The sequence below is a fragment of the Lytechinus pictus genome, chromosome 2, assembly GCF_037042905.1.
Source record: "Lytechinus pictus isolate F3 Inbred chromosome 2, Lp3.0, whole genome shotgun sequence".
Lineage (NCBI taxonomy): Eukaryota > Metazoa > Echinodermata > Echinoidea > Temnopleuroida > Toxopneustidae > Lytechinus > Lytechinus pictus.
The window spans coordinates 14,180,467-14,193,416 of record NC_087246.1 but is presented as its reverse complement, the minus strand read 5'-3'; the positions used below and the strand labels follow the sequence as shown (position 1 = coordinate 14,193,416).

General features: G+C 34.5%; 1 long non-coding RNA gene across 1 annotated transcript; it reads right to left on the bottom strand.

Moving 5' to 3' along the window:
* Positions 1–7,324: 7,324 nt before the first annotated feature.
* Positions 7,325–10,192, bottom strand: LOC135153266 (uncharacterized). The gene is made up of 3 exons (XR_010292733.1): positions 10,149–10,192; positions 8,158–8,241; positions 7,325–7,481 (listed from the first exon to the last, which is right to left on the bottom strand). It is a non-coding gene; the product is annotated as an uncharacterized LOC135153266 (long non-coding RNA).
* Positions 10,193–12,950: the final 2,758 nt, after the last annotated feature.

Genomic DNA, 12,950 nt, shown 5'->3' with positions numbered 1-12,950 from the left:
ACACATGCTCAAAATGTGCATTGATTTTGTTCTATTTTCTATAACATCCATCTTTGCCTTCACCTTCTGTCTCTATATTCATGAAGGAGCTTGATTTCACTTTAGTCTATTTGGTCTTTTAACGCTTTGTCTAGTCCCATTTGGTCTACTATTGCCCATAACCAGTAAGTCTAAATCTAATAACCATTTGGTCTATAAATGCCACTCAGCCCATTTCCTAACTACCCAATTTCCCGTTAGGATTCACCAATTTCATCTCATAACCACTTGTTCTATCATCCCTTTGTCTCTCTGAATAGATAAGCAGGTAATATGGAGCAAATGGTATTAGACCTAACGGCATTAGACCAAGTGGATATAAACTATGAATAGCAGATTCCTTTCCAAAGTTTCATCTTTACAACAGTTGGTCTATTCCCCACTGTTAAAGATAAATAACAACCTCAAAATGAGTTCAAACAGAATCCAATGAAACAACCACCAAAGTGTTTGTATGTATACATAATTAATATGTGCCAAAAAGCTCTGAAAGAAAATACGTAATTGCTGAGAAATTAGCAAAATAAGCACAGAATTCCATCAAATGTTGGGTATTTTTTTCAAAGCAATATTAATACACTCTCCCACATATGCTTTTCTGTGTTAGTGATCATCAGAATTATCGATTTTGAGCTAAGATTTTAAGATTTTACAAAGATAAGTTCACATTAATGTACCAGATCTAGATGTATGATAATATTTTGACAATTCAGCTTGATTTAAAAGACTTTCTCATGAAATAATTGTTGCTGCTACTACTGTCTTTTACCTTTAAGTCCAAGAACTTTACAAATGATTGAACAGATGAAGTCCACTTTTCATAACAAATAAACCTACAATTATATGAACCTTTATACTTATACCGCATTTCATTTATATTCTAATTGCTAGTATAGCATTATAGTCTCTTTTCTCGATCAATAAGCCATATTGAACTAATTTCTTTCATGAGAGAGGATTTCCTAGAATTGGAAGATAAAAATCAAGCATTTTTATTCCATTCTCGCAGCCAAGTGTGATAACTTTCAATTATTATTCATTGGGATTTCAGATTAATGAGCATAACCATTAATGTTCAAATCATAATTATCCCCCTTACCAGAATGATTTATCTGGCTGCCAGCTGAAAGTTATCCCTGTGTTATTGAACCTACATAGATGGAGGGCAATTCACAAACTACTACTAGTAGTAAATCAATTAATAACACATTCATGATAAGTTTCTTCTATGTTCATAATAACATGGTTATAACTATTTCATTTTCCATACATTCAATCAGAATGCAACAGACCACATCGGTGATATCAATTAACCTAGATTATATGAATGTAGATATCAATAAATTGCTTTCAATTTGCATATGCGGAAAAGTATAAGTGCACATGTTACTCCTCACATAATGTGTTTCAGCTGAATAAATAGGCTATTTTCATGTGCTGGAAAAAATGTAAACATTTGTTTTTTTCTGAAGTTGCACACCCTTTCCATATATGTCTCTAATATTGTAAGATTTTCCTGTTTCTTTGCTTTCTTGACTTGATTCACTTTACTTTATTATTATATTTTATTTTCAGTTCCGGTCCTTCATTTCAAAAAGCCTTTTCTTCACTTCTATCTTTCTGCCTGTCTACCTATCAAATGTCTCTTTGTCATACTAAAATTTATAATGTATTAATTGTTTGATATCCCCCTCTCTAATAAAATGAATCTTGCAGTGATTTTACAGGTTAAATCTTGTCTTTTCTTGTAATCTTTGTAGTATTTTTTATTCCTTTTTCCCCCTTTTCATTAACATATACAGCTGTCATCACACCTAAAGAATATTCATTCTATCAATCCAGGATAACTACAAAAATTACTTAAATTTCCAAAAGAGTGCACATTTTTACAAAGCTTAAGCAAGAATCCAACAACGGAACACCACCACACAATATGGCTACTCATGCTTACAAAATTCTTGGCCTGAATAAATCATGGTACACCCCTCCCAAAACATTTTGACAAGAAAGTTGGAGTTGACTTCCCCCGCTTGTATCCTTTTCAGGTTGACTTTACCCTGAGGACAATAATTGATTTCCACACAAACACAATGCAAATGTGTTGTAACAGGCACATGGTGTGTTAACACTCGTGAGGAAACAGCCCAATATACCATATCTACTAACAAAAGATTGTTCCTGCCAAGCCTCACTGTGATAACAATATTTTGACAATTTTACATCAGGTTTCGTCTTCAGGGCGGAATCCTGAAATAACACTAATGTGGAATACATGGTTTGATATCCTGTATCAAGTGTTAAAGTAGAACGACAAATTGGTGGGGTTTTTTTTTGCTTTTATTCTTGTTAAACATGAACATCTGGCCCTCCTTAGTTTCAATTTCATTAATGAATGTACATGTACATATAAAAAAGCAAACAAATGGGCAAATAAGCAAATATTATTTTAATTTTCAATTATAATATTTGACACCAGGGGTGGCACCAGGGAATTTCATAATGGGGGAAACAAACCAAAGTTGCCCTTGGATTAGGGGTGTTTCCTTATTGGAAGAATAAGAATATTATAATCAATTACCTACCAACTGTTTTTTCTCTTTTTTCCTCCCTCTTTTTTGTGTTATTACTTAAAAAGTCATACCAGTTGCCACCCACTGCCCCTGCCCCCCATGACCCTGCCCTTGTTTGACACCATTTATCTCTTGACTGTTCAACAAATATTCAACACTTCAAAGTGCCTTCCAGAAAATTATAAGCCTCATTCATTTTTCTATATCACTATCGAACATTTGGCATTAAAAATTACAATCTCCATAACCAAGTTTCAAAATCTTCTACAACTCACTGTGTAAATCTCTGGTTTTAAGATTTTTACAAGAGTACAAATAACACCCAGAAGCTCCCTGCATTAACTCACGATAAATCCTAAAATCATATTAAACCAGACGAATGGTGTCTCTTACAGCATTTATTAAATGCTATCAATACAGACTCAATTACTGTCAAGTCTGAAAAAACTATCAAACTTTCTCCTTGTGAACAATCAATTCAGAATCCATCTGAATTAAAGGCTGCAACTCACAGATTCAGATGTGTGATTGGGTTAGTACATGCAAGTGTGAAAGCGAGACCAGGGGGAGCCTCTCCAAAATGGACTAATTTGTCCAAATACTTCCAAACCGGGCTCTCACTGGGTACAGGTTACACAATTAGATCCCCGAAAATCAAATTTGGCACTCTGACCTTTCCATTGGTTATTCACTTACGGCCCTTAGTCCCTCCATAGGTTGGATCATGTTTCTTAGGTTCATTAAAACGACGTCGGGTTTAAGATATAGAGAAAGGGCGCATTGATGGTATTGAATGTGTGTTGCATTTCAATGTTGTTTGTTGTCTTGAGTAACAGGTTAATTCAAACTCAATCAAATGGACCGTCATGGTAGATGACTAGAACCTTTATCAGGGTACAGCTGAGTGAAAGAGAAGAGGATGAGATGAGATCTGTAATACCAACTTTGTTTCTTCCTGGTGGGTGTTTCATAAAGCTGTTCGTAAGTTAAGAGCGACTTAAAGAACGACTGGTGATCCTTTCTTGTGGTAAATGTATATACAGTTGGCGATGGTTTAGCGCGTAAGAAAGGATCACCAGTTGTTCTTAAAGTCGCTCTTAACTTACGAACAGCTTTATGAAACGGCCCCCAGGTTACTGCTAGGGCGTCCAGAGCCCTGTAACATAAAGCTTTGTTATTGATCGGTCATGGGCTGATTTCTACGATTAATTACATTGATTATTCTAATCAACCATAAAAATCGGGCCCGAAATCCATCGCTATTAAAGCTTTATGTTATGGGACCTTGGACAACTTCGTGAAATGTTGATATTCCCATGCATCTATGATAGCAATTTCCCCTGAATATAGTTACACCACTGACAATACTAAGGTGGGAGAATGATATCTATAGGACACCCATTTCGAGTCATCTTCTCAACAGTTTACCAAGATACAAGCTCTATCCAAAAAACTGTTTCTGAGAATTTGTATAACTCCCTCCTGCTTCCTTTCCTCCTCACCCCCTTCCCATTTCATTCTAGGAGTTTTATTCCCCTTCTTGAAATATAATATGTGCAACCACCACATTTATATGCCAGAGAATTCATTCAAATATACTGTCAATCCACATAATTTTTGGATGGGTCAATACATGCAGCGTAACTTATGTAAATTTTCATCAAAAGACAAAACTCATAAATCATTTTCATCTAAGAAAACAAAATTCCTAAGACTTCTTCCATCCCCTTCTCACCTCTTTGAAATTGTATTTTTTATCTATCCTTTCTCTGAGTATAACTGTTCTTTTATGACATTGGATGGGAATGTATACTTTGCCATGTTCACATCAGCAATAGATTGTTACCCCTCAATCTCTCTCTCACCCTTTCTTTTTTTCTTTCATTTTCTCCCAATCACTCTCTTTCTCTTTCTCTCTTCACCTCAAACTCAATCATTTCATTAGCACAGTGGGTGTATCCCCATACACCCAATGCAAACCTAACTCCTTGTTACAACATCATAATTGAGAACTGTAAATGAAATAAGCATTCTTGACCAGTGACTCATACTGATCAAGGTATACTGATCAACTAGAAGAGCTTGTGCACCAACCTCCCTTGTACATTTTCACTGTGAAAATGAAACTTGCTCATTCTATCCTTTGTTTCATCTTATTTCGCCAGGTGAATTGCTATTTGGTCTCCATCTACAGTCTTGTTCCTTTTTACTCTAATCCTATTTTGTCCACAACTTTTGTCTCGAAACCATTTTGGCTATTACCACGACTTCATTCATTATTCATTTCAAATGTTACAAGTTAGTCAGTAGTAATTCTAGTGGGGAACGGTGCCAGTTTGAAAGGATGTTAAAAGGGTAAAAGTTAAATCCCTCTGCTTTGCATGTATTTGTCTGGATTTCTTGCAATTTCTTTAATTCTCTTTCTAAATGTATGGTTTATCAGACTCATATAAAGGAAAACAGGCAGAAATACATGTAGGTGAAAAGAAAAGAATTTGGCATTTTAAATAGTCTTGATAATGAGAAACATAGAGAATTAAAGAAAAAAATCATCCTTCTTCTAATTACACTAAATATTTCTACCCTAAGTAGCTCACTCATCGCTGTCTATGAGAATACTGACCAAGTCTGATTTATTTCCATCAGACAGGATATTGGTTAAAATAACCAATGAGAAAAGCTTATTTAACCAATATTGGGTAAAAATTACACCTTGACCGACACCTTGACCATTCTAATTGATCAATTCATTTTTCTTTCATCTTACTTGGATTCCAATTTGATGTTAATGTGTCAATGAAATTATTACATCTGGCCGATGCTCGTAATCAGATACCATATGGAATATTTTACTTTTGGAGTTATGACTCTGTCCTTCCTTCTCTCTACTTAATTATGCTATCTTCCTTGCCCTCTTTCTCTACAGCTAATGCTTCTATCCATCCACAAGTGACCATTAGCAATTTTTATTGGACATAACTAGCATTCCTTACGACCGACCAGTCTACAGACCAACAGACCGGGTCGGACGGTCGGTCGGCAGAGACCATCAGAGGTTAGCCGAGGCGGAAGTTGCCAACAACAACTTAATGATTTTAGCCATCCCCCTTAATTTCACAACACAACAAGCAAAGTCACCCCATGCATCTGGAACTAACATCACTAGTATCATTATTTGACAACTACAAATAACAGTGTATCAAAGGGCTCATATTCTGTACCGTCCAAATCACATTGACATGGCAATGGGGTCAATATACTCTACTTAAAGTAGTCTTTGATAACAGACTCTAAGTTGGATACTCTAGGGGATGTCAATTATCAGACAAGGTATGGAGGTAAATGCTATATATGGTCAAATATCATCTTCACTTTCGATTTACAAATGTTTCAGTGAGTAATTTCTTGTTATAACACTTTGAAAAAAAGACTAACACAATCTCATCTCATGACGATTCAGTATATTATCTAGCTATAGTGCCCCCTCCATCCCCCCTTAAAGGGGAATCCAGCCTTGGCCATAAAATGTTGTGTTGGGAACGAGTAAAATAAATTAAACAGAATGGTGGAAGTCTGAAAGAAATTGGACAAGCAATAAGAAAGTTATAGCTGCTTTAAAATTGAGATCACTAATACTATGTAGATTTCAAATTGGCAACTGGGTAACTAAATTATGACAAGGGGCACGGACAACTTTCTCATAGGCCATGTACTTTATTATCAGGGATTTGTGGTTTTCTCCTAAGTACCCATTCCCCTGGGGCAGTAATCTAAATATAACCCAGGTAGTACATTGTTTTATGTCCTTATGAAAGAAAAATATAATTTGAAATAAAACTTTTGGGAAAAATGACATTTTAGCCATAATATGTATTGGAGTACATGGAAGAGTAGTCCTTGCCTTACATCACTATGACATCCCATATGTGGCCAATTTGAAGTCTCCATGGGTATAGTGATTACCAATATTTACAACTTTTAAAAATTCATAACTTTTTTGTTGTTTGTCCAATATTGTTCAAACTTTCACCTATCAACTTGTCTGATTTTTCTTCTCCTTATAAAAACAAGTTTTTATTTGGGTTGGATTCCCCTTTAAAGGGATGGTCCGGGCTGAAAATATTTATATCATAATACATAGAGTAGAATTCACAGAGCAAAATGCTAAAAATTTCATCAAAATCGGATAACAAATAATAAAGTTATTGAAGTTTAAAGTTTAGCAATATTTGGTGAAAACAATCGTCATGAATATTCATTAGGTGGGCTGATGATGTCACATCTCCACTTTCCGTTTTCTTATGTTATTACATAAAATCATAATTTTTTCATTATTTCATACTTGTGTTAATAATATGTCTCCCTTATAATGAAATAAGTTGCAGCAATACATATCTAATGCACTAAATCAGTTGTCAATCCAATTTTTCTAGTTCTTGGAGGAAAAAATTTGAATAAACCTAATTTCATATAATAAAATACAAAAGAACAAGTGGAGATATGACATCATCAGCCCACCTAATGAATATTCATGACGACTGTTTTCACAAAATATTGCTTAACTTTAATATTCAATAACTTTGTTATTTGTTATCCGATTTTGATGAAAATTTCGGCATTTTGCTTAGTGAATTCTACTCTATTTATTCAGCTATACATAATTTCAGCCCGGACCATCCCTTTAATGTATAAAAATCTAAACATACTTACCTTTTTCTATATCAACGTTCAATACTACATCCAGTATAATAGATGATTGATGCCTAGCATTTGAATTAGGAAGTTCTTGCCAGTATACTCCCCAGGAAGTGGAAAGAGTGCATATATTGTGTGCAGGCAAGCAAACGTCTGATGACTATGCTAAAATATAAGCTGTAAAGCAGTAAGAGTTAGAGATGGTTCTAATTTAGTCAATACTATAACTGTTTATTTGTAAACAAAATAATGGTCACAAAATGCAAAAAATACCAACCTAAGGCAGAAGAAACATGAATCTTCAGATATTTTCCAATCCCTCATATGTGTTCTGAATCCTAAGACTAGTTAATTACAGAGTGCAAGAAACGAGTATAAGGACCAGTATATTATATAGCACACTCATGGAAATGAATTGAATAAAGTATTTATATTACACAACTTTGTTAGTTGAACAGTAATACCACTATATTCTGATGAAAGTATCTTCATTCAGTTTGCTCTGATAAGTCTGTGTCTGTAAATTGCTCACTCTCTATTACATCTCTTTCTGCAGGGTCTCTAAAGTCCTTGTATTTTCGGCCTTGTATATTAGGAGGTAGTATTTGATCCAGTTCATTCAGTAAGAATCCCAGTAAAATTTTACACAAACATCAAGATTTGACTATCTTCACTGTAAACACTATGAAACTAAGAGAACACCTGTGTTCTGAGAGGACCACACCCGCAGATGATAAAAGTATAAAGGCATTTGACTTAACACCATAATATGTTGTCATTACATCTAACACCTTAAATTTATCACTGGTGTAATTTTAACACCACTATTTTAACATTGTGAGAATACTTTTACCTTGGAGATAACTTGAGACCATTCAACCAGTTGGCTTTGAACTGTTACCACGTAGCATCCTTCCTTAAACATTGACGTCATCACCTACACAAGAAATAGAACAAAACTCTCACATGAAATAGAAATGATATGGCAAATTTATGGGAAATTCACATCAAGTACTATCTACTGGGGTCTTTACATTACGTTTTCTTCGAGGGATATCATAAAACACATGAAAGGGGTGCATGTCTAGATGAAAGAAAAAATTTTTTCATGAGATGGAAGTTCTCTGATGATCCAGGACTTTCTGGGGGCTAGACCCTAACAGATTTTTTTTGTGATGGCTTTTGTTTAATAATTGCTGCTGTGTTTTCAGGGTCATAATTGTCACTCAATTATATCAAATATTTAACTTTCTACATGTATGCCAATTCAATAACAAATTTATACATTTCAAAATATGTAAGCTTTTTGATTGCCTCACTTGCCAACAGCTTGTTTGTTTGTTTTGTTGTTTGTTGGGGGGGGGGGGGTTGGGGGAGAGTTGGGGGAGTGGTTGGAAACAGCTTAATATATCCAAGCCCTTTCCCCCTCAAATTGTTGCCCCTTACCACTTTCTCCTGACAATTTCAATTAATGATCATTTTATATTTCAATTATCCATGGAAGGAAATGTTTTCCTTGAGGTTATAAATCATGCTCTGATCCAAGATAAACCAAACTATGTAGTTGATTCCACTCCAGACATCCAACAACTGATATGTGTTGATTGGAACACAAGGATAATTAGCTGGCAATAACCTAACATCATGACCACAAACTGTCATTAGCAATGTTCACATAGGAGATCATGATGATAGGGATTGAATGATTGACTTTTAAGATGAAGAGAGAAAGGGGGGTGAACAAGGGAGTGAGGGAAAAAAGAAAATGATTCATTCTGAAATCAATAATTTTGGTGTTTCCATATTTGGTAGTAATTTCTGAAATAATGATTGTGATATATCAAACCCTAAATTCCAAAAGCGTATAAAATTTTTTTTTTTTTAAACAAAACCCAATGTTATTTGACAGTTCTGTGTGTAGGAATTAGCTTATCATTTAAAAAGCTATATTTTACATTACACATGTGTTTAAAACCTAAATCACAGATGAACGGTTGTGGTGTGAACACAACTTATTTGAGCAAGGTCTCTATGGTATATGATGAGCAGATGGATGTGGTTTACAACACTGGCCAAGCCCATTTAGATAACAAGGTCAATTTTCAGATTATATTAAATCACTTCCAAAAATTTCAAACAATTTTTATGCTGCCCTAATGAAATTTACTTGAACTTCTCAATGTCAAATAGACCTATTTTCAAATATAACAACGTTATGTCTATCATTTTCACAGTACTATATCCATTAATGAAATTGTTAGGACCACTTGTTATTTTATATGTTGGAAACCAGAAGGGAATTAACCCATTTATTCGGGTTGAGTTCTCTCTCAGTTTCGTTTCAATTGTGTTATTTATATATTTAATGCTAAAAAGGATCTAAACATTGTTGTTAATACTAATATCTAAAAACATTTCCTTTTTTTAAACAAAGTGTACACTTTGGTCAGACCTATTTGGGCAAAAAAGGAATCAACTCACAAAATTAAACACAAGAGATAACAGCATTTTGGTGCCGAGGCAAAATATTAAAAGGTGTTGCTGCTTCATGCTTTCAACACGATGGTATTTTGAGGGGAAATCCCTCTGAATCCTAGAGGAAAATACTTGCCCAGGTCGCAACAGGTAAATCCCCTCAAACAACCATACAGAATTTGTCAATCAAAGTTCAAGAAATTAAAATGTGCAAGGATGAGGTTCTTGCATTTAATATTCTACAATGTAAAGCCAGGTCCCTAGTAAAGCATTCAGAGAAAGATAACATTGAAAAATCCTTCTTGGATGTTGGATGTCATACTGTAGAAAACAAAATAGATTGCAATCATGTGTTAAACTCAAACTCACCTTTTTCACTCTTTTTGTATTTTCACGAGGACCCACATCCTGAATTGAATGCAAGAATTAATGTGGTTTTCTTTCACATAGAAAGATGAAGCCAACTTTTAGAATGTTTATTTCAAAATAAACAAATATATAGTTGACTGAAATAATGTTGCTGTATTATCATATGGTAGAAAAAGATGTGTTTTGAAAATAAATGCAATGGGCAAAGAATACAGATTCATTTTGATATGTCATCAGTGTAGCATACATTTTAATGTTTACAAAGGATGATTATATGACACTATCAACACAATTATCATAGTGTTGTATTATTCAATTAAATATAATTCACATGAGAAATATGAAATATAATGTTATCGAACCTGAATGTCTAACTAATATGAATAGTTCAATTCCAAAAAATTATACCATCTATAAATATCAAGATAGAGTGACAGTCTACAAGAAGAAAGTGCATGATATTGATTTTTACTCCATAAATGGAGACACAGTGAGGCAAAAATTGTGAAAGTGTAAAAATATCACAAATGAAATTAGCGTATGCACGCACTATGCACAAATATGGTCGGAAACGGTATGAATAGCATCATTACCAGACACCCTACTTTCAAGCAAATGGGATTGAAATTTGAACCTTATTGCAAAAGTGCAAATTTAATTATAATGAGAAGTGTCAGGCAAGTATGAGGGGAATTCCACTTATTTTGAGGTCCTCATCAGCGAGATACAGAGACTGTGGTCAACAGACAGAATGGGGTCATTCGCACAAGATATAAAGTTCATGATAAGTTCTGTCCTTAATGAGCGGTGGTGGGTGGATGTCAGATTGGAAAGTTGACAGTTGCAGTAAACATGGCCTAATTCGGTGATGAATATATATCAATTATACTACTATGAAGAAGATAATAATGACAGTGAAATTAAACAATAATCTGAAATCATTATTACATGAAGATGTAGGATTGGTGCCAAAAATTATGTTGCATACACAGTGAAATAAAAATGGAGAGGAATTAAGAGAATAAGATATACCAAAAGGAAGAAAGAAAAGTGCACTGATGTCAATCATTGTTGAATTGAATAACCTAATTGTACATGACTGGCAAAAGAACAAATACCTTATCAATTTAGAAGAAAAATAATCTAGAAAATAACACTTAATCTATATTGGGTTAAGAGATAATATCATCTTTAATAAAAATAATAAGAGCAAGAACAAAGAGTGTACACACACACACACAAATTCACCATAGCTGCAGTATCTTATATGAAAACTGTGAGGTAAGTTACCTCTATTCATCTTGATTAACAAATGACTTGTGCGAACAACCCCTGGTAAAGTCAGTGCAAACTTGTGTCTGTTTGTGATCACAGTCAATAGTCTTTGTCATGTTAACCTGAACCCAAGACCAACATCATCTTAGTCCAGAGAGACCATGGAAGATGAGAGCTTCAAAGAGAATGGGGAAAACTAACATCATCCTAAAGTGAGAGAAATCAAAGAATGTAAGGAGAAGATTTGGTAGAAGAGTGAAAGAGTAGGATGAAAGATGGGGACTTGGGGTATGAGGGGGAAAGGAGGATAAAACACAAGGTTTTTATGAGAAAGGGAAAGAGTTGGACAAAAGATGGGGATAGCATCATCATCATCCTAGTCCAGGGAGGTTGAAGAGTGCAAGTTTGGGCTTTGGGATGAAAGGAAAGGAGATGAGAATGAGTGAAATATTAACATCATTTAATTCCAGGGAGATTGGAAACGGGAAGGAGGTGGGGCTTGGGGAGAACAGAAGAGAGGGGTGGAAGATAGGGAATAAAATAAAAGATGATCAGAAGTGGCAAAGATAGTAGGTGCAGGGGACAATGGTAAGTTGAATATGAATCTTAAAAAACAGTTAGGATATGCTCAGATAGTGAGATGGGGGGAACAGGGAAGAAAACAGGACAGACAATAATAGGAGTGGTGGACAGAGTCATGGAATGGAAGGCAGAATAAAGATGGAGAAGATGTGAAGCATTTTTGGATGACTGATGAGAGTAAAATGACTGATGGAGGAGCAAAGGAGGGACAGAAGAAAGGGAATGATAAAGAAGAGAGACAAGAAGGAGTAGAAAAGAATAAAGAATGAATCAATACTAACAGGAACAAAGGATTTTGGAAGGGAGTAAGGAATGGACAATGGAGATATATTAAATGATGTGGAGTATGAGAATGCAGATTAAGAGGAGATACGCTTTAAAATAATGAGGACAGGAGATTCAGAGTGGGTAAGGATGATGAGAGAGAGAGAGGGCAGGAGAGAGAATACGGATATGAAATGGAGGATGAAGGAAGATAGCAAGATGTAGACAGTAAAAGTCATCTGGTTCAGCTCAAAATATTCTCATCTATATTTACCCTGTCATTTCCTCAGAAAGCTTGGAGTTCTGTTTCAAGATAATTTTTCTGAACTATTCCTCCAGAGTGACTCATTATCACTTTTTATCCAATCAGTTCTCACAAAGAAGATGACTTTATACATCAATAGTGAGTGTGCCCCTGATAAGTTTCCTACACAAGATAAAACAGTAAATTATATTAGAAATTAAAATTGACAATAACTACTAAATTTCATTATTCAAAATGATTTCAATATTTACCATTCATCACCATGACGTAATGGAAATTTTCAATTCATTTTCAAAAATCAAAATATTTATGGTCTATTTATTCTCTATTTTCAATTAATGGTTTAACATCAGGGGCATGTTACAAAGTTGTTTAACACAACTCAAAAAATCAAACGCAAATGAATTTTCAACCAA